This window comes from Muscardinus avellanarius, assembly GCF_963383645.1.
Source record: "Muscardinus avellanarius genome assembly, chromosome: 5".
NCBI lineage: Eukaryota > Metazoa > Chordata > Mammalia > Rodentia > Gliridae > Muscardinus > Muscardinus avellanarius.
The window spans coordinates 104,088,850-104,108,310 of record NC_137790.1 but is presented as its reverse complement, the minus strand read 5'-3'; the positions used below and the strand labels follow the sequence as shown (position 1 = coordinate 104,108,310).

At 39.3% G+C, this 19,461-nt stretch overlaps 1 pseudogene across 1 annotated transcript; it reads left to right on the top strand.

The window, feature by feature from the left end:
• The first annotated feature begins 5,329 nt into the window (after positions 1 to 5,329).
• LOC308263577 (prostaglandin E synthase 3-like) lies at positions 5,330 to 6,057 on the top strand (annotated as a pseudogene). Its single transcript has 2 exons — positions 5,330 to 5,530; positions 5,876 to 6,057. The product of its transcript is annotated as a prostaglandin E synthase 3-like (transcript).
• Positions 6,058 to 19,461: the final 13,404 nt, after the last annotated feature.

Sequence of the window (19,461 nt, the reverse complement as noted above, 5' to 3'; positions counted from 1 at the left end):
ACTTGGCCTTTTGTTTTTGTTGCCTTTAAGATTCTCTGTTTGGCTTCCACATTGGTCATTTTGACAGTTATGTGGCATGGGGATCCTCTTCTCTGATCCTGTCTAAAGGGAGTTCTATATGTTTCTTGGACCTGTGTATCAACCTCTTGCTCTATGTTTGGAAAATTTTCTGCTATTATTTCTTTGAAGAGATTATTGATCCCTTTGGTTTCACCATCTTTTCCCTCCTCTCTTCCGATTATTGTTAAGTTAGCTCTCTTAAAATGGGCCCATATTTCTTCAGTGTCAGATTCCTGCTGTCTGATTATTTTTCTAAGTTATAAATTATGCATTCATTTTTGGAGTGATCATCGTCTAGAAGCAAGATTCTGTTCTCCATGTGGTCTAATCAATTGTTTATAGTTTGAGTTGATGCCTTTACTTCAATGATTGCATCCTTTATTTCGGTTGTATCATAAAGTCTCAAACCCAGGGATTTAGTCAAAGTTGCATGAGACTGTGGGGGTGCCAAGCTGGGTGTATTCCCATGGGGAGCTGCGACCAAGGTGTGGTATCTTTGCCACCACTACTCCTTCACTGGGTTGGACTGCAAAATATCAGACCCAGGGAGATTATCCTAGCTGTGCAAGTCCCTGGGGGTGCAGTGCTGGGATTTCTCCTGTAGGGGTCGCAATTATCACTTATAGTTATTGTGCATGCTGATCTGGAGCTGTCCCAGGCATGGTGAACTCCCTGCCACTGCTGGCAATAAGGCGCCGCTGCCACGCCCTTGGCCGTAAGGCTGGCGTATTTCTTTTCTGGTTTTGAGCTCTCTTCTGAGTCCCTGGAAGGTGTGATGAGCTTGGCCACTAGGAGTTTTAGACTTCTTTGCGCTGAAAGAACTGCTGAATTACACCCGAATGATCCGCAGCTGCTCACTTCAGTTTCTTGTTTACCTTTCCTCTCTGGAGCCTGGTGTTGTGAGGCATGATGGCGCCAGTGCGGCTCTGCAATGCAGACTGGTTTCTTTTCTGGTCTCTGGTTGTTCTTCTAGTCTTATTTTTCTCTGTCCCTTGTGTTTACATTTTTTATTTCTCTGCTGACAGTGTTTTCTGGCTATGAAAAGACCTGATTTTGTGGTGATTGAGATCGAGTGTTATCAGCGCTCGTAAATGCTGCTTTTCTCAGTCGCCATCTTCCCGGAAATCTCTCATTTTTAAAATACAAATTATAACTAGAAACAATGGACATTTCCTAATCAAATTTAATTTATGTACTGAAAAATGAGAGAAAGAAGCATATGGTAGAGAGGACAAAGCAGGAGAAAGAAGCAGGGTGCTCCCTTTCCTCTGCCTTTACTACTTGGATCTGGTAATGGACCGGGAAGAAAAATCCATCTACATATCTATATCTGTATATTTAAATGAGTGTTGTGAATCACCTTAAGCCAATTTGGAATTCTAATACCCAGGACTCTTTGGTGGTGGGTGTCAGTAGCCTCCCATAAGTGGAAATTTGAGAGAGCTATAGGTCTTATCCACAACTTCCCCACTGCATGGTATGTTACATCTAAGTCTCAGATGAAATTCTCATGTGTAATAGAATTTCTTAGCAAACAGGCACACAGTCATACCTGTTCTTAAAGCTCAGAAAAAAAATTTTGCCTTCTTGGATGACTAAAGGTTTCAATAATATTCTAATAGCAGGATTTAGTATTTTTAGCTTTAAGTCTTCTATTGGATCAGACTGCAGAATCCTCTAATTATTGAAACACAGAACCTGATAGAGTTGTAGACATGGGGCATTACTCTAAAAGTTAATACATTAAATATACATGCTTGCTTCAGCAGCATGTATATTAAAATTGGAATGATACAGAGAAGATTAGCATGGCCCCTGTGCAAAGATGGCATGCAAATTTGTGAAGTGTTTCATATTTTTAATACTGGGAGACTTCAATACTCCTCTCACACCATGAGACTGGTCTTCTAGACAAAAGGTCATTAAAGATGCTTCAGATTTAAAGAATACCATAAACTAAATGGACCTACTAGACACATACAGAATATAACACCCAACTACAGAAGAATTCACATTTTTCTCAGCTGCTCATGAAACCCTTTCCAAAATACAACACATCCTGGGCCACAAAGTGAGCACTTAGCAAATTTTTTAAAATGTGACATACTCCCATGCAACTTTTCAGATTACAATGAAATAAAACTAGAAATCAGCAATAAGAAAACCCAGAGTAACCACATAAACCTGTGGAGACTGAACACCATACTGCTAAACAAGAAATGGGTCAAAGAAGAAGTAAGGAGTGAAATTAAGAAATTTCTAGGAACAAGCCGGGCGTGATGGCACACGCTTGTAATCCCCGTGCTTGGGAGGCAGAGACAGGAGGATCTTGCAGGTTCAGAGCCAGCCTCGCTGGCTTCAAAGACCCTGTTTCCAAATAAAAATATTTAAAAAATAGGTCTGAAAGTGTAGCCTGAAGGTAGAAGGGTTCCAGGAACTGCAGTACCACCAAAAAAGAAATTTCTAGGAACAAATGAAAATATAGACACAACATATCAAAACCTCTGGGACACTTTGAACCAAGTATTAAGAGGAAAATTCATAGCACTGAGTGCCCACATAAAAAGAACAGGAAATCACCAAATAAATAATCTAATAATACACCTCAAAGCCCTTGAAAAACAGCAACACTCTAACACCAAAGCTGCAGAAGACAGGAAATGATTACAATCAGAGCAAAAATCAATGAAGTAGAGAATAAAAAACAATACAGAAAATCAACAAAACCAAAAGCTAGTTTCCCCAAAAATTTAAACAAGATAGATAAACTACAAGCCAACCTAACCAAAAGGAAGAGAGAATCAATCCAAATTATTAAAGTGAAAGATGAAAAAAGAGATATTACCAATAACAGCATGGAAATCCAGGGGAGTATCAGAAGCTACTTTGAAAAACTATACTCCAACAAAATAAATACAACAAAATAAAATCATCAAAATGACCATTCTCCCAAAACTGATCTACAGATTCAGTGAAATACTTATTAAATTACCAAGGTCAAAGCTGGGTGTGGTGGTGCACGCTTGTAATCCCCGCGCTTGGGAGGCGGAGACAGGAGGATTGCGCAGGTTCGAAACGCTGGCTTAAGAGACCCTGTTTCCAAATTTAAAAAGTATAAAAATAGGTCTGGGAGTGTAGCCCTGAGGAAGAAGGGCTTCCAGGAACCCCAGTACCACCAAAAAAAAAAAAAATTACCAAGGTCATTCCTCACAAACATAGAAAAATTAGTCCTTAAAATCACTTGAAACAACAAAAACCCAGAATAGCCAAAGTAGTTCTCAGCAACAAGAACCATGCAGAAGGCTCATAATACCTGACTTCAAACTCTACTAAAAAGTCATAGTAATAAAAACAGCATGATATTGGCACAAAAATAGAAGACTCAGAAACAAATCTGTACACTTACAGCCAAATGATTTTTGACAATGGGGTCAAAAACATACACTAGAAAAAAGATAGCCTCATCAACAAATGGTGTTGGCAAAACTGGATAACCATATGCAGAAAAATGGAAATAAACCCCACAGTCAGTTCAAGATGGATCAAAGACTTGGAAATCAAACTAGAGACCTTGAGGCTCCTTGGAGAGGGCATAGGTCCAACATTGCAACACAAAGGCACAGGTAAAAACTTTCTCAACAAGACCCCAAAGGCACAAGAAACTAAAAGGCAAATCAATATGTGGGATTGCATTAGACTGAAGAGCTTCTGGTACAGCAAAGGAAACTGTCAAGAACCTCAACCAAGAGCCAAAAGAATGGGAGAAGATTCTTGCCACCTACTACTCTGATAGAAGACTAATAATTAGAATATACAGACAACTCAAGAAACTTAGCACTAAGAAAACAAATAACCAAATCAAAATAGGCAAGTGAACTAAATAGACACTTCACAAAAGGAGAAATTCAAATGGCAAAAAAAATGCATGAAAAACATTGTCCAACATCATTACAAATCAGAGATGCAAATCAAAACTACCCTGAGATTTCATTTAACTCCAACTAGAATGGCAATCATTCCAAACACAAACAACAACAAATGCTGGCAATGATGTGGAATAGTGGGAACTCTAAAACATTGTTGGTGAGGTTGCAAATTAGTGCAAACACTTTGGAAAACAATATAAGGGATCCTCAGAAGAATAGAAATTTTAAACCTACCATATGATTCAGCAATACTACTTCTGGGTATCTACCCAAAAAAAAGGAAACCATGGTATCAAACAAACGCATGCATATTTATGTTTCTAGCTGCACAATTCACCCTTTACAAACTAAAGAACCAGCCGAGATGTCCATCAACGGATGAATGGATTACAAAACTATGGGATATGTACACAATGAAATTTTACTCAGCCATAAAGAAAAACACAATTAAGTCATTTACAGGGAAATGGACGGAACTGAAGAATATTATGCTAAGTGAGACTACTCAGTCACAAAAAATAAGAAATCAGATGCTCTCCCTAATATGAGGAAGCTAGAGAGAAAAAGGGCCATAGGAGAAACTATAGACAAAGAAAGATAAACCACAGATGAGCAAATAAGGTGACCTAACTGAAGGGGGTGGGAGGGGGAAGAGAGAAATTCCCTAATGCACATGATGTACATTTAGAAACATATCAAAGTCCATCACTAAGCTCAACATGAGAAAGAGGGAGGGGAAAGGGATAGTGGTGGGAATTGGGGAAGAGCAAAATGAGTGATTTGTTCATGGATGCCTCTACCATCTTGTACTCCATTAAGATGTATGACTATAATGCATGAATAAATAATAAATAAATAAAAGATAAACTCTTCTGAGAGTTCACAAATCTCATTTTCACTCCCAGAAGGAACCACTATTCTGTGTCCAACTTCCCTTGCATCATATACAGATGCTCCTTGACTGCCTACAGAGTTACCTCTGGATAGACCCATTAAAAGATTAACTATCCTCTCGCCACCCCCAGCTCGCTTGCTCCTGGGCCTGTGGGAAGGGGAGGGGATGGGGAGGAGGAGAGGAGAGGGGAGAGGAAAGGAGGAGAGGGTAGAGGAAAGGGAGAGGAAAGGGAGAGGAAGGGAAGAGAGGGGAGGAGAGGGGAGAAGAGGGGAGGAGTGGGGAGGAGAGGGAGGAGAGGGCAGGCTCCCAAGCCGCCCACCCAGGAGGGCAGGAGAGGGGAGGGGAGGAGAGGGGAGGAGAGGGGGGGAGTGGGGAGGAGAGGGAGGAGAGGGAGGAGAGAGCAGGCTCCCCAGCTGCCCACCTGCTCACCTGCCCCTACCAGTTCACCATGCAGCCTGCTTCTGCAAAGTGATATGATTGAAGGGACTATGTCTTCAATTGAATTTTGTGTTGCAGACAGTAAAGATGTTAATGTAAATTTTGAAAAATCCAAACCTACTTTCAGTTGTATTGGAGGAAGTGATAATTTTAAACACTTAAATAAAATTGATCTTTTTCACTGTATTGATCCAAATGACTCCAAGCATAAAAGAATAGACAGATCAATTTTATGAAAAGGAGAATCTGCTCCTTAAATTAAATTAAATTACCAAGGTCCATTAAATTACCAAGGTCAAAGCCGGGCGTGGTGGCGCATGCTTGTAATCCCCGCGCTTGGGAGGCGGAGACAGGAGGATCGCGCAGGTTCGAAGCCAGCCGTGCTGGCTTAAGAGACCCTGTTTCCAAATTTAAAAAGTATAAAAATAGGTCTGGGAGTGTAGCCCGGAGGAAGAAGGGCTTCCAGGAACCCCAGTACCACCACCACCACCAACAACAAAAAAATTACCAAGGTCATATGGTTAACAAAAGAACGGACAAAGCTTAAATGACCTAGTGTGGACTTCAATAATTGGAAAGGCCGGGAAGATGAGTCCTATGAAGACATGTCTAATTTTGATCGTTTCTCTGAGATGATGAACAACATGGTGGTGATGAAGATGCAGATTTACCAGAAGTAGATGGAGAGATGATGATTCACAAGACAGTGATGATGAAAAACTGCCAGATCTGCAGTAAAAATATTGTCTTCACATGGATTTTATGAGAGAAAATAACTTCTGCAAAATTTAATAATTCAAAGAATTCCTGAGTTGATAGTTCTAAAGGCAGATGCCGTATTTGCCTCCTTTAACCCATTGTTCAATCTGTGTTTTTTTTAAGGCTTCACTAAGGGTTGATAATGTACCATTGCTTGGGGAAATTTAAAGTCAAATAAGGCAATGAACATTATGTATAAATATTTCCCAGACTTCTATGGAGCTGTTGAGGTCCTAGACAATTAATATCACAACAGTAGTTGTGATAAATAAAAACATTTCACCTAAGTCTCCTTTCCTTCATAACATAGTTACTGACATGATAGGAAGCTCTCAGCTTAGGGAAAGATAACTAAATTTTAGATTTTTCGAAATGGACTCAAAGCGGCTGAAACAAATTGTCTGACACCTTAAACTGATTACCTGTTATTCCTCTTGTGTACCCTTCAAAATTGTTCCAGTAAAGTTTATTTTTCAAAAAATTTACTTCATATTATTGTATATAAGTGATCACTTATCTGTCAGTGTTCCAGGTGTATCTTAACTAAAACGAGTGAATGCCCTTAACTTAGATGGTTTTTGAAGCCTATACATTTGGTATTGTTTGGCCCTTAAGCCTTACATTTTTTTAGCATGGAGGATGAAGAAAGCTGTACATTGTTGCTTGAAAATCTCTATATTTAGGCCAGATTTGTATTTGCACTGTCAGTATGGCAAATGAGTGAAAAAATGTTAATACACTATTGGAGTTTTTAATTTCTTTTCTTGATTCAGCTTAGATCCAGCTGAAAACCTCAATTTATGTTCATGACAGTGGGGATGTTTTTAAATGTCTACATTCTTTCTAATAAACTGTTGGAAGACTTAAAAATAAAAGATGCACTATCATAAGTGAAATGAATTTAACACACCTCACCTGTGGGGCATCATAGCTTAGCCATACAATTTACTGCAGTGTTGGTTTGTTACCCTCGTGTTTTCATGGCTGACTATGAGCTGCAGTTTGCTGCTGTCGTCAATACCCAAGATCACTGGAGAGCCCCAAATTGCATATCTCCAGCCTGGGAAAAGATCAAGATTTTCTGAAGTTAAAATACAGCTTCTAGCCGGGCGTGGTGGCGCACGCTTGTAATCCCTGCACTTGGGAGGCTGAGACAGGAGGATCATGCAGGTTTGAAGCCAGCCTCAGCTACTTAGTGAGGCTCTCAGCAACCTAGTGAGACCCTGTTTCCAAATTAAATATTAAAAAAAGGTGTGGGAGTATAGCCCGGAGGTAGAAAGCCTCTGGATTCCAACCCCAGTACCACCAAAAAAAAAAAAAAAAAGGTCTGGGAGTGTAGCCTGGTGGTAGAAGGCCCCTGGGTTCCATCCTCAGTACCACCAAAACAAACAAACAAACAAACAAACAAACAAACAAAATACAGCTTCTATTCTGGCATGGTGGCACACACATTGTAATCCCAGTACTTGGGAGGCTGAGACAAGAGGATCTTAGTTTGCCTCAGCTACTTAGTGAGGCCCTCTGCAATTTAGTGAGAACCTGTTTTAAAATAAAGAATAAAAATAGAGCTGGGGTGCCGCAAGCCGCTCAGTCGAGATGGGCGTGATCCCACTCGCAATCGAATCAATCTCAGAAAAGATGGGTGAAGATAGGGTGCCGTACTGCAGCCACTTATCTGCAGCGATTCTTTCCCTTCTAGGAAATAAATTTCTTTAAGTTCCTATTTACGGTGCTTCTGGAAAGAATCTGACATGGACAAGAGCTTCTTGAGCTAATGACACTTTATTACAAGAACCCAGAAAAATTTATACCCTTCACCAGTGAAGTTAATAATAAGAGAAAAAGAGGGGAATGCAATCATTGTAAAACAATAGTGAATAACATGTAAACAAAGGTAAAAAAAAAAACTAGTCCGGCTTTCAAGAGATTAGCTCCGGATCTTCTCCCAGAGCTTGCAGACAGGCAGTTCCAAAGGGCAAATTCCAGAAGACACCGGGCACGCCCAGGGCTTGGAGGCCTCTCAGAAAATCTTCTTTAACTTTTTTGGACTTTTCATCTTTAGGGCTCAGTCCATATGACAGGCATGGGGAGATGTGGTGATTCAGGTGGATGTAATGGAGTTCTCCCAGGTCTCGCCTGCCTTGCCTTTTAAAACCTGAAAGCTTAAGCAAACTCACAACACAGTTTGGCAGACAAACACCAAAAATACCACGTAGTTTTTAGATTTAGTTGTCAGATATACTTCCTTAGCTGCAGAACACTTTTCCTCAAACGATAGGCTTATTAGAAACCTATTCACCTTATAAATAATCCGTATTCCTGTCCCAGACCCTTTGCAATATCCTTTCCTTAGCCACGTGGCACCTCCCCCATCTTGAGCAGGGCTCATACTAGGTGTAAAGGTCAAGAATCTTCCTAGCCTTCAGCTCCATTGTATTGGGCAGTAGTAGTTGCTCATAAACTAAGTTGCTTTGATGTCACACCCAACATTTGTCTTCCTGTATCTGGGCAGGATCACAAAGAGAGGGGTAAATAGAGGCACCGGTTGCCTTCCCCTCTAGGGCTTTTGTTGTAAGTTAGTGATTAGGTTGAAGGTCAGAGATTGAGGGGAAATCTGCGTTTGTAATTACTGGCTGGAATGCTGCCACTGCATCTAAATTCTAACTAGATTTTATTACCATTTGAACAAAGCCGAGGACGTTTAGAGGCTTAGACAAATTACCAGAAAGTTTATTTTCCACGGACTCAGTTTCTCTCACAGTCCTGATCTTACACCACTGGAGCAATTCATGTGGAGAGTTAAAAGAATCATTACCAAAAGAATAATAGTTATGAAAGAATATCTAAAAGTGGGAAGTACTTTGGCCAGAGACCACACCTTCTCTCGGGGCTTATTTCTCGCGTTGAGATCTTGCCTATTGGCTGCATGAGTGGTTTTCATGCAGATTCCGAGAGAGCGTAGCTGGTGCCTGCACTGGGGATATAGCACAGAGGTAGGATGTCCCTGGATTCTACCCCTAGTACCGCCAAAAAAAAAAAAAAAAAAAAAAAAGCTTCTATTGAATGTGTATCACTTTCACATTATCATAAAGTAAAAAAAAATAAGTTGAATCATCATAAATTGGGGATCAACTGTACTTAAATATGTACTTTTAGACATTTTATATAATTATTTTATAATCTTGAGATTCCAAAGTGAGTTTTTCATTTTTCATCAATTTTCTGTGATAAAAGCCTTCAAACATATTAATGTTATTAATGTTGAAAAAGTTAGTAGTTTTATATACTATGTTCACCTAGGTTCAAAAATTGTATTTTGCTACATTAACTCTTTCTCTAAAAATACAGTTTTTGTTTGTTTTTACCATGTCTTTTAAAAGCAAGTTGCAGCCGGGCGTGGTGGCGCACGCTTGTAATCCCTGCGCTCGGGAGGCAGAGACAGGAGGATCGCGCAGGTTCGAAGCCAGCCACACTGGCTTAAGAGACCCTGTTTCCAAAAATAAAAAATAGGTCTGGGAGTGTAGCCCGGAGGTAGAAGGGCTTCCAGGAACCCCAGTACCACCAAAAATAAATAAATAAATAAATAAATAAATAAATAAATAAATAAATAAATAAAAAAGCAAGTTGCAAAGCAGTGTTCTCTCTCTCTCCTCTCTCTCTCTCTCTCTCTCTCTCTCTCTCTCTCTCTCTCTCTCTCTCTCTCCCTCTCCCTCTCCCTCTCCCTCTCCCTCTCCCTCTCTCTCTGCTACTGGGGCTACTCTATCTCTGAGCTTCCACCCCCAGCTCTTTTCATTTTTCATTTGTAAACAGGGTCTGGCTAAGTTACTTGAAAGTCTCACTGTTACTGTGCTTTGCCATAGTAACAAATCTGCAATTCTCCTGTTTCAGCCTCCCAGGATAACAGGGGTGGGCCACCACGCCTGACTCTTTCTTCTTTATATCCTTCCCATACAGTTCTGGAAAATATTTCTCTCACCTTAAATAATTAGCAAACACTGTAATTTTGGTTCTGAAAGTATTACAAAATCTTTAGGAAGATAAAAAAGCACAAAGAAATGATTATTTTCACACAGGTAAACTGCTAACATTTTGATATTTTTTATTTTATTATTTTTCTTCTTTGCAAATCAGTATTTCTTAAAATTGATTTTTAAATGAAAATCAATATTTTCTAATGTGCATTTCATGAGATGCTAAGAGGTATTCTTAGCAAAAATAGTTCATTGTCCTAAAATCTGAAAAATTATATTTTGTGCTCACCTCTTGAAGATTATTAATCTCAGATTCATAGCAAGGTTCTAGGAAGATAAATAGTAAAGAAAATTTCAAACCCCCAAATTTCTTACCTACAGAACACTTTATTTCATGAAAACCTACTAAAATCTCAGGAAATTCTGCAGATTACCTATTTGGAAACATTAGTTTAAGAAGTTTTATCTTTTCAAATGCATTTTCCCTGATGGTAGTGATTCAGTTCATATAAGATTCAGGTCTTTTTTTTGGATTAGAAAAGTGTTCTGTTGTTTCTTAGCTATGACTTCTGCACTTATTTTTTCCCTAAAATTCTTATATTGGATTTCCTGAAGTTTCCCTGTAACCCTCAGCTTTATTCTCATCATCTTCATCTGATCATTCTTTTCCATCTAGCCAATTTTTCGTGTTTCTTTTCTACTTGACTAATTTAGTTATTGGCAATATTTAATCTTTAGAGATCAAAGTGTGAATATTTTCAAGAGGTATTTGCTTTCAAAAGGTGGACACAACTTGGAGGGTTTACTTATGATGCAAAACAATTTTCACTTACTTTCTTTTAGAAATTTTTATTCAGAAAAAAGTTAAGGTCTAAACATTGGCTTATCGCCCGGCGTGGTGTCGCACGCTTGTAATCCCCGCGCTTGGGAGGCAGAGACAGGAGGATCGCGCAGGTTCGAAGCCAGCCACGCGCGCTGGCTTAGGAGACCCTGTTTCCAAATAAAAATGTAAAAATAGGTCTGGGAGTGTAGCCCGGAGGTAGAAGGGCTTCCAGGAACCCCAGTACCACACACACACACACCACACACACACACACACACACAAAAAAAAAAACTATAAACATTGGCTTATTTTAACAGTTTGAAACTTGCAGTTGAAGTTTGGTATTTTATTTGGATCTCTCCCTCACTGAATTAGAATAAAGAATAAAAACCTAGTTACATGGAAGAAAACGAACTCACCTAGACATTAAGTTATGCTAGAGGTGGCGCTTCAGGATGGGTATAAACTTGATTCAAACAGTAGCCTGCAAATGCCTGGATTTTTGCCTGGCATTTTCTAATATGGCCCCAAATAACCATCTATCTCATGCCCTACCATACATAGAAGTTAAATAACATATAGAATACATTTCCAGTATAAAATCAACATGAGCATGATTATATCTAAGAATCTATACACTATAAAGAGAGTTTGTATTATACACAATGTTCGGGATGACAGCCATGCACCACCGTGCCCGGTTGATGTGCTATTTTTAAATCTGACTTCTAAGGTATCTTTGCTTGCTCCAATTTACTTTGCAGATGTTCCTGCTGTTAGGTCACCTGTTACTCCCCAAAGCCACCTCTATCCCATGTGAACTCTTTACACATCTGCTTTCTTTGTCCTATCACTTTTCAGCCATTGCTGGCTCTTGTTCTCCTTCACTGAAACCCACGGAGATTCTACCTCCCAGTCCTTTAAATTTTTTGTTTGGAAACAGGGTCTTGCTAGGTTACTGAGAGTCTTACCAAAAGGTTGAGGCTGCCCTCAAATCTGCAATCCTCCTGTCTCACCTCCCAAGTACTGGGGTTACAGACATGTGCCACCTCACCTGGACATTTTACTTATAGTAATACTCAGATCAGGTTTTTTGTGTGTGGGTGTGGGGATGAAACCCAGGGGCATTAGACCTCTGAGGTACACCCCATGCCCTACCTTTTTATTCTTTTTTTTTTTTTTTTGAAACAGGGTCTCACTGAGTTGCATAGAGCCTCACTAAGTAGCTGAGTCTGTCTGCGAACCGCGATCCTCTGGTCTCAACCTCCCGAATGCTGGGATTACAAGCGTGTGTCACCACGCCCGGCCTTCAGACCAGGTTTTTGATAGAGCTATTTTTTAGTAGACACCAGGCTGAAACAATAATTTCTCAAACGTGGAACACAAAACAAGAGCTCAAGAGTATAACTATACCACCAAGTCGTGCTAGCACCACATAGCACCACATAGGCTTCGTGGGCATTTTAAGTTTCTGGCCACATAGCCCAGTGTGGTGGCACACACCTGTATTACTAGTACTTGGAAGGCTGAGACAGGAGGAGCTCAAGTTCGAGACAAGCCTCAGCAACTTAGTGAGACAGTATCTCAACATAAAAAATAAAAAAAGGGCTGGGAAATAGCTCATTAGTAAAGTGTCCCTGGTTTCTATCCCCAGTACCAAAACAAACAGATTAAAAAGTTCTGCTCATGGGAGAATGAAGGCAGCTTTGATGACAGTAGCAGATATACTATCTTGGACCTTAATGCCAAAATATTCATTTTTGAAAGCTTAGATCCATGCACTCATTTTTAAAATGTTTACTTTCTTCTTCAAAGAAACATGGTATTTTACAGAAAGTTTAAAGTAGAACAATTTCTAGGAACAAAATAGCTTATTGCAAGCTAACTGCTATAACCTCCTATGAGCTGGAAGCCCAGATTTCCTTCATAGCTCTGAGCTTATGCGCTGAATTCTACTCTGGTCATTTTTGCTAAATAAAATGCATCGTGCCCATTTACATTTGAATTTCAGATTAGCAATAATTTCTTAGCACAAGTATGTCTAACGCTTTAAAATAAGTATGCCTAAGGAATACTTATACTAAAAATGTATACATTGATAAACTTAACAAAAGAAGCATAAATCTTAAACTCTGGAAACTAAAAACTATTGCTGGAAGAGATTAAAGAAGATCTAAACAGGGCTGGGGACATAGCTCAGTGGTCGAGTGCTTGCCTAGCATGCATGAGACCCTGGGTTTAATCCCCAGTATTAAAAGTAATCTCAATAAATGGAAATGCCTCTCATTTATGAATTGAAATATTTAATATTAGCCGGGTGTGGTGGCACATGCTTGTAATCCCCGCACTTGGGAGGCTGAGACAGGAGGATCGCACAGGTTTGAAGCCAGCCTCAGCTACTTAGTGAGGTTCTCAGCAACTTAGTGAGATCCTGTTTCCAAATAAAATATAAAAAAGGTCTGGGAGTATAGCCCGGAGGTAGAAAGCCTCTGGGTTCCACCCCCAGTACCACCCCCCAAAAAATTTAATATTAAGATGATAACAGCCTCCAAATTGATCTATAGATTCAATATAATCTATATCTGAATACCAGTTGGTTCGTTGCAGAAACTGACATGCTTGTCCTAAATGTATATAGAAATTTGATGGATTCAAAATAGCCAAACAGTCTTGGAAGAAAAGTATAAGTTGAAGGACTCACTTCCCAATTTCAAAACTTATCACAAAGCAATAGCAATCAAGACAACATGATATTGGTTCAAGGATAAACATGTAGACTAATGGAATGGAATTGCAAGACAAGAAATAAATTCATGTAGCTACAGCAATTAGTTTTCAGCAAGAGTACAAAGACCATGGAGAAAGAATAGTCTGTTGGGACTCAGAAAATGATGCGTCAAAAAATGGTTTTGGCAGGCTGTGTACTGTCAACTAAAGGACATCCTCCATCATCCTTTCCTTTGCCCATGAAGAAACTCAAAGAAACCAGAATTCCTTTTGCTCAAGGTGTGTCATAGAAGCTAGAAATAGTACTCGAATCTTCCCCTGCCTTTCTATGTGGGAGATGATGATAAAGAAATGTTTTGAGCTACCGAGTCAGATAGTAGGTCATAAGACCCTCATTCTACCAGGGCTCCTGCCCTCTTCCCAGGAGGAAGGAAAGCTACACAGAGAGGTTGTGAAAAATCTGAACAGACAGGCTTTGCTGGGTTCTCCCTCACTCTGTGACCTTTAGATCAGACCCTTTAGTCCATCTTATGTCTACAAGGTTGGTCATTCCTCCTGAAATCTAAGCACAAAAATTAGATGTGTTCCTAGGTCTTCTGGTCATCATTTCTGAAGGTCCCCATGAAACACAAGTCTTTAATTAAATAAATCTGCTATGCTTTGTTGTTAACCTGCCTTTTCTTATAGGGATATCAGCCATGACCCTTAGGGTGGGGAGGAATGACATCACAGCCTTCTGCCACTGTAGTCCTTTCAAAGAATAGCCACATGCAAAGGAATGAAACTGGAAGCAGGGCATCATGGCCCACACCTGTAATTCCAGTACATAGGAGACTGAGACAGGAAGAATTACAGATTCAAGACCAGTCCCAGAAACTCAAAGATACTCTTAGTAACCTATAAAGTCCTTGTATCAGAGAGAGAGAGAGAGAGAGAGAGAGAGAGAGAGAGAGAGAGAGAGAATGTGCACGTGCTGAGGGTGTAGTTGAGAGGTAGAACCTCCCTAGGTCCCTAGGTTCAATCCTCAGTACCACAAAAGAATGAAATTGCACTCTTATCTCACACATATGTAAAAATAACTAAAATTGATCAAAGATCTACATGTAAAAGCCAACACTAAAAAAATTCTTAGAAAAATATTGAGAAAAATCTTTGTGACATTGGATTTGGCAATGGATTCTCAGATATGACATCAAAAGCAACCAACAATAAAAATATAAATTTGACTTCATCAAAATCAGAGATTTTGTGCTACTAGCAGCTCAAAGCCTAACAGAAGCTGCCAACACTTTCTTTGCCTACGCCTTTGGCTCTGTTTAAATATGAGCATTGGACTTGATTACAGTGGCTAGAGAGGAAGTGTACCTTACACTTCAGAAAAAAAATGTTGCTTTTATGTCAACAGATCAGATCATGTACAGAAAAGAATCTGACAATAAAAAGGGGATCCAACCTGAGGGAGCGAGCATCCCAGGATGAATATCATAAAAAGCATGGTCCTGGCTTTGATGGTTCTTTTTCTTCATGGATACTTTGTCCACGATACTCCTACAGTTACTCTTTGGCCCTTGTCTCCTAAACCTATTAACAAAGTTTATTTCTTTCCTACTCCATGCTAGCAGGTTTCAAATAAAATGTAGGCTAGACTGCCAACCCCTCTCTACAGTGGGTGTTGACTACTACAAGGGATTTATTTCCTAGACTGCCTTCCAGAAAGGAGCTTATTCTGTCCCAACATGTCCTGACCTGAGAGATAGCAAGAGCAGAAAACCCTGATGTGTCTACACCCCTGTTCAGCTTGAAGAAACTACAATGGCCTATCATCCATGTTCTCTAAATGATTTCAGTGCCTCTAGCTCTTGAGGGGGGAATGTTAGGCAACTAGCTAGCTATGAGTAAGACAGGGTTAAAATTTGGGAGCAGTGATTGCAGCTTTAGACACTAGCAGAAAATTCCAACATAGCAGTGCAAAACCCAAATATAATTGCCCCAAATTACTGCATGAGGAGGGATGGTATTTTCTGGACAGTATAAAAGCTCACCATGTGGTACACTCACTCCCTCTTTTTCCAACTCCCAGACCAGCCAGCTCTGTGACTCCCCTAGTGAACCCACCCAATAAAACCCATTATGCTCAGGAAGGAAAGAAGGAAGGAAGGAAGGAAGGAAGGAAGGAAGGAAGGAAGGAAGGAAGGGAGGGAGGGGGAGAAAGTTTTGTGTTATGAAAGACACAAGAAAGTGAAAAGATAACTCACTGAGTAGGAGAAAAAATTTCCAAATTATATGTCTGACAAAGGACATTTATCTAAATGATATAAAGAACTCTTGAAACTCAACAATTAAAAGACAAGTCATTTTTTTAGACGGGCAAATATCTGAATAGTCATTTCTCCAAAGAAGATATTTGAATGGCCAAGAAGCTATGAAAAGATGATCAACATCACTATTCATCAGGAAAATGCAAATGAAGACTCAAAAAAGGCACTACTTCACACCCACCAGCACAGCCATTTAAAAAAAAGGTCATGTAGAAGTGCTAGGAAGGATACAGAGTCCTCATAGATGTTGATGGGAATGAAAGATGCTGCAGCCACTTTGAAAAACAGTCTGCTCCTCAAAAATATAGAGAGTCACATATCACCTGGTAACTTAACTTCCAGATTTATGAGAAATGAAGACATGTCACTACAGAAACCTGCATAGAAATATTTATAGTAGTATTATTTATAAGAGAGCTGAGGCTGGCTTAAGTAAAAAAAAAGCATGACTTCCGTGAAACTGAGTCCGGAATATAATGGGTTTCTTTCCAGATATTGGAAATCTATTGTGCTTTTCCTTTTATGAAGAGCATTTGGCAACCATTTGACAATTCTTATAATAGAATTCAATGAGAGTGTGAAGACAAAAAGCCTCAGAGGTTTTGCCAGCATATCTCCTGGGAAGCAGAGTTCTTGCAGCAACTAACCAACTCATGCAAACAACAGATAAAAGAAAAAGAAGTGTCTACCTGGAAACACAGGAATATAAAGGGAAAAAGAACATAATGGCCAATGTGTGCGGCAGCTGGTCTCCAAGAAGGGTCCAGTACTCTCTCCTGTGGGGATTTATTCAGTTGCCTGGTCTTCTTCCACTAAACAGGGCTGACTGATGGAACCAGTATGGTGGTGCATTGTCACAATTGTGTATGACTTCCAAGGCTAGGTGCATGACATAAAGCTTCTGCTTTGTTCTCTCTTGGAACACTCATACTGGGGAGCCAGCTGCCATGTTGGGAGGTCACTCAAGCAGCGTGTTTGTGGTGGTGGGTGGTTAGAGGCACTCTGGGTGTTAAATTTTGGAACAGTGCCGAGTGGCATGTCCTGGGTTGCCAAACATAATAATTTAAATAGGGAAATTAAACCTACAAACCTCAGTATGGTTGTATCTTAAAACAGTGTTTTACTGGAAATAGAATGCAATGTGCATCATTCATATAAATAAAAATTTATGCCGGGCGTGGTGGCGCACGTTTGTAATCCCAGCATTCGGGAGGCTGAGACCGGAGGATCGTGGTTAGTGGACAGCCTCAGCTACTTAGTGAGGCCCTCTGCAACTCAGTGAGACCTGGTTTCAAAATAAAGAATAAAAAGTAGGGCAGGGGGTGTTGCTCAAAGGTTGAATGCCCCTGGGTTCCATCCCCAGACCCACATAAAAATAAAGTGGAGAGAGAGAGAGAGAGGGGGGGGAGGGAGAGAGAGAGAGAGAGAGAGAGAGAGAGAGAGAGAGAGAGAGAGAGAGAGAGAGGCGGGCGCACTGGGGATTGAACCAGGCATATCCTATCTGGTATTACTGGCATGAGACATCATACTTGTAAGAAAGTGAATCTTAGTAGACCTTAAGCTAAGGAATGTGATCAATCCTAGAGGTTAAAGAAAGATGACTGTGGTGCTGCACACCTGTAATCCCAGCACATGGGAGCTGAGGCAAGAGAATCACAGGCTCAAGACCAGCTTCATTCTTGGTAGAATAGCCATTTTGACAATATTTATTATGCTATCCAAGAACAAGAGAAATCTTCCATCTTCTAAGATCTTCAATTTCTTTTTTTAGGGCTTTATAATTTTCATTGTAGAGGTCTTTTATCTACTTGGTTAGATTTATTTCTAGGTATTTTATTGGTTTTGAGGTTATTGCAAATGGAATTGTTTTCTGGATTTCTTTATCATTGGATTAATGTTTGGAATACAGAAAAGCTACTGATTTTTTAATATTTATTTTGTCTTCAGACACTGCTGAATTTGTTAATTAGTTCTAAAAAGTCTTTTGGTTGAGTTTATTGGATCTTATAAATCATCTGCAAATTAAAATTTTCATTTCTTCTTTTCCTATTTGAATTCCTTTGATATCCTTCTTTTGTCTTATTGCTCTGGCAAGAGTCTCAGGGATTGTATTAAAAGGGAGTGGTGATAGTGGATATTCTTGTCTTGTTTCTATTTTTAAGTGAATTCCCACAGTTTTAATCCATTAAATATGATGTTGGCTTTGTGTTTATTGTATATTGCCTTAGTGATGTTGAGATACATTCCTTCTATTCCAATTTTCTGCAGTGTTTTTAACATGAGTGCATGTTGGATTTGGTCAAATGCCTTTTCAACTTCTACTGGTCATGTGTTTTTTGTTTCCAGTTCTGTTATGTGGTGAATAACATGTATTGATTTGAGTATTTTGAACCAGCCTTGGTTTTCAGAGATGAAACCAACTTGGTCATGGTGTACAATTCTCTTTATATGGTTTTGAATGTGTATAGCTAATATTTTGTTTAGAATTTTTGCATCTATGTTCCTCAGCAATATTGGTCTGTAATTCTTTTCTTGAGGTATCTTGATTTGGTTTTGGTATTAATGTGATACTGGTATTAATGTGATAATGTGATATGGTATTAATGTGATAGAGGGAGTTTGAAAGAATTCCATCTCTTTCAATTTCCTGGTACAAGTTGTGAAGTATTGGGATTAGTTCTCTGAAATTTTTGTAGAATTCAGCTGGAAACTGTCTGGGCCTGGGCTTTTCTTTGATGGCAGAATTATTTATTGCTGCTTCTATTTCTTTGCATGCTATTGGTTGGTTTAGGCTTGCTATGTCCTCTTGCTTCAATTTAGGTGGTTATATGTGCTTAGAAATTTATAGGTTTCTTCCATGTTTTCCACTCTATTGGAATATAAATTTTCAAAAGTTTCTGATAATCCTTTGATTTTCCCCACTGTCTGTGGTAATATGTCCTTTTTCATTTCTGCTTTTAATGATTTGAGTTGGTTCTCTCTTTCTTTTGGTTAGGTTGGCCAGGGGATTGTCAATCTTATGAATCTTCAAAGAACAGCATATTGTTTTGTTGATTCTTTGTATTTTTCATTCTCTATTTCATTTATTTCTACTCTGATTTTAATTATTTCCTACTTTCTGCTGGCTTTGGGATTAGACTGTTGCTGTTCCTCTAGGTCCTTAAGATGTGTCATTAGGTTGTTTACTTGACAACTCTCTGTTCTTATGTGGGAACTTGATGCTATAATCTTTCATCTTAACACCACCTTCAAAGTGTCCCACAGATTTTGGTATGTTTTGTCTCTATTTTCATTTAATTCCAAGAATTTCTTCATCTCTCCCCTTATTTCTGATCCTACCAACTTCTCACTCAATACTGTATCATTCAATCTCCATGTTTTTAAATAGTTTATTTTGATCTTCCTGTTGTTGATTTCTGTTCCCATTCCACTGTGATGTGAGAAGATACAGGAAATTATATTATATCTTTTAAATTTGCTGGTGCTTGCTTTATGACCCAGGATATGATCTGTTTTGGAGAAGATTCTATGGGCAGCTGAGAAG